Genomic DNA, 3,672 nt, shown 5'->3' on the forward strand with positions numbered 1-3,672 from the left:
TTGATTTTAAAAACTAAATTTACTAACACATTTATAATTTATTACGTACATGCGGATTATGTTTGTAAACATATTTTTAATAAATGTTATTAACATTCATAATCCAAACTTTTTTTATATCAGTTTAGTATTTGATTTATTTTTAATTCGGTTCAGACAAAAAATGATCAAATTTGTTTTTGTTATCAGTAAAAACAATTAGATTAAAAAATAGTAACAGAAAGATGGTATGTCTAATTTAGGAGATAAAATCCATCATGTCCTGTATACACTACAAGAATATAGTGATATTGCAACATAATTTTTGCAATGATAGTATTCGTAAAAAAATTGTAACAAGTTTTGCCATATTTTTGCAATGATAATTGCACATCACAATTTTATTGCAAATTTATTACAAAATAGCAACAATAAATATTGTTGTGCTTTTTCGTTATAAATTAGCAACGTCTTTACGACATATAAATATATTTTACAAATTTGTAACAAGTATTCAACAATTATGAATTATGGCTAATTTGCAAGAAAATTATATTAAATTATGTAACAAAATACATGACATCTTTTGTCATTATATTTATGACATTTAATAACTCTTTTGCAACATATACATTCTATAAAACTTTCGTCAAAAGCTATAGCGAAAAGCTTTCTATGAGTGACTATGACATCTTTTTCTTAACATTAACTTTTGATGAATTCTCATTAGAAATTTTAAAATCAGAGTTTGTGGAAGATGAGATGAGTTATGAGGCTGTGAGTTGAGGACTAGTGGTCATGACTATTTGAGGCGCATAAACATAAAAAGAGAGCCCGAATGAGCATCTTCGGTTTTGGTTCTTTCTGCTATCAAAACCTATACTATATACGTATGTTGTGTTACTTAACATGTTTATGATTATACATTATAATACATAATTTTTTTTTCCGTAACTTAGTTCTATCACTGTCTTGTTTCATGTTCTCAATTATTTGTTTCTTAATTTATACTTTTTTTTACAATACATGTGTACGTTCTTAATTTTTCTAATAGCTTATAAAATAAATTGTTGTCGTAAAATATGGTTTCGTATTTGAGTAAATATTTGGCTACGTTTTTTTAGCCAGTGTTTGGAGATTAAAATATTTATATTTTTCATTTTACCACTTTTTAATATAATATGGATAACTACAAATTTTAATATTTACTTTAAATGAGAATAATCCTGTTTTTTATAATGAAAATAATCTTGTTAGTTTAAAGTATCTTTTTGGTCATATGTATATTGAGAAAAAACGTCCACCATTTGCTTTATTTTCAAGTCTTTTAGTTTTTAATAATAACTGATTGAATTAATCCACTATTATTCAGGATCGAAAGATACGATTTTATTTTCTTTTAGTTATATATAGTTTAACTTCTGTTCTCAACACAACCCGTTTGCAGCTCCTTCTCTAAGGTAAACACACTTTTTAATCGACTCATTTTTGTTATAGGATCTTATTAGCTATATAGTTTTTCTCGTTACGTTAACTGATATTAAATCTGTTTATCTAAATAGCTACTTTCTTTACTGAAAATGGATCAGTTTTGATTGGTCATCTACATTTACAGAAAGCATGAGGAAAACAGAAAGAATGACAAAAAGCTTGAAGAGTTAGAGAAATTATTTGTAGATATTGTATCATCGTCTATTTTCTACTAGTGTAAACACACTTAATTGTTTTAGTTTTTCCTTCAAAGTTATTATTATATCTAAACTTATTTATTATTATGGTTCATTTTTTTCTACTAGTTTCTAATTCGTTGTTAAAATATTTCAGTAATTGATTATTTAATAAAATAAGTTATTGTTTATTGTTTTATTATTAAACTAGATTAAGACCCGTGCTAGAGCACGAGTTGAAATTCATTTTATTTATATTGTAATTTTTATGTAAAATATAATTTATGTGATTGTTGTTAAAAGTTTTTTTGGATAAAACATTATGCAATAAAATCATATGCTAAATATGATGGCTTGAAAAAGATACATATTTTGTAAGTTTTATATTGTTAATGATTCTAGATAAGTACCCGTGCTATAACACTGGTTAAATTTAATTTTCTACAAAATTATGCATATTTTATATTTTAAAATAAAATTTTAATATATTGTATTAGTTTATGTATGTGAAGTTATTTCAACAATTTATATTCTGCATCATGACTTGAATGTCATTATAAGACATAATTTTGTAATTTTGGTTTCTAAAAAGCGAGTAATTATATTATGAGTAATTTAATATATTGTTATACTTTTTGTTTTAATATACTTGGTTTCTTGAAATTCTTTCATATTATTGACATTGCTATAACAAATCAATTTGGAGTGTTTATAGCTTCTAACTTTTATATCAAGATGAAATATTTTAAAAATATTTCAAAATAAATTATTTAAGTTTATTATATTATATAAAATTCAACAAAAAAAATATGAAATTGAATTTAAATATTCAAATTTTGACCCGTTACTAAGTAAAAATTTTAGTTCAATTGATATTTTTTAAAGAATAATATTACTAAAGCTTGAATATTTTATAGATTGAACAATTTATATTTGTTTTTAAAAAATAACCTTATGGTATATCCGGAAATAAAACTATTTTTTATTATAATAAATAATATGATAATTTATTTGTTTCACAAAATAGACTCATATATAAATATGAGAGCTGAAGTATTATGATAATTAATAAATTAATATGTTAAGTTAGATATCAAAAGATTTTAATATGGATGTATAAAGGAAATTAATATGGTAAATTAGATGATATCAAATGATTCTTTAGAATATTCTCTTTAAGATTTTCGGAAATAAATTAAAGTTGCACCCACTATTTAACTTGTAACCAATTAATCTAACAATTAATCTATAACCTATTTGTAACCAACTTATTAAAATTATATAGTCTACAAAACAATGTTTTGTACTTCCGTTTTATTATAAAATGGATTTTAAATCTTATTATAAGAAAATATGAAAGAAAATTTTATATTTTAATGCGCCAAAAAAATGATGTGATTAAAATTAATGTTACAAAAATGATGTAATTACACCACTAATTTGCTTCATAAATTTTGTTGCAATAATACAACACATATAGCAATAAATTTATTCATTGTATATCTGTAATAATATTTGCTATACTTTTTATGTGGCAATAATTTGTAACAAATGAAAGTTGCAAAGATACGTTACAATTATACAACAAATTTACTACAAAAATAATGTTGCATTAATATGACAACATAGCAAGGAGTCTATTTATTGCAAATTTTGCAATATATGTGCAACAAATACCAATTTGCAACGCTCATATAGCAACAATAGAAAATGTGTCTCAGTTTTATTGCATTTTTAAATTTGCAACAAAATATGGAGTTATTGCAACAAATTTTAGTGTAGCTATGACTCTATTTTCTTGTAGTGCTATACTCTTCAGATCCAAGGTTGCCTTTCAAACTAGTAATAAAGAATTTACGAACAAGACATTTGGTTTTATTTTTACCAAAAACTGAATTACGAGATCATTTTCATGAGCAATAATAACACTATCCAAAAGGTATTTTGTATTCATTTATATTTTGTGCTAAAATAGAACGATGATTGGTGGAAACCAGTTTGTCAAAAAAAAAAAAAAAAAAAAAAA

This window comes from Camelina sativa, chromosome 5 (genome assembly GCF_000633955.1).
Source record: "Camelina sativa cultivar DH55 chromosome 5, Cs, whole genome shotgun sequence".
Lineage (NCBI taxonomy): Eukaryota > Viridiplantae > Streptophyta > Magnoliopsida > Brassicales > Brassicaceae > Camelina > Camelina sativa.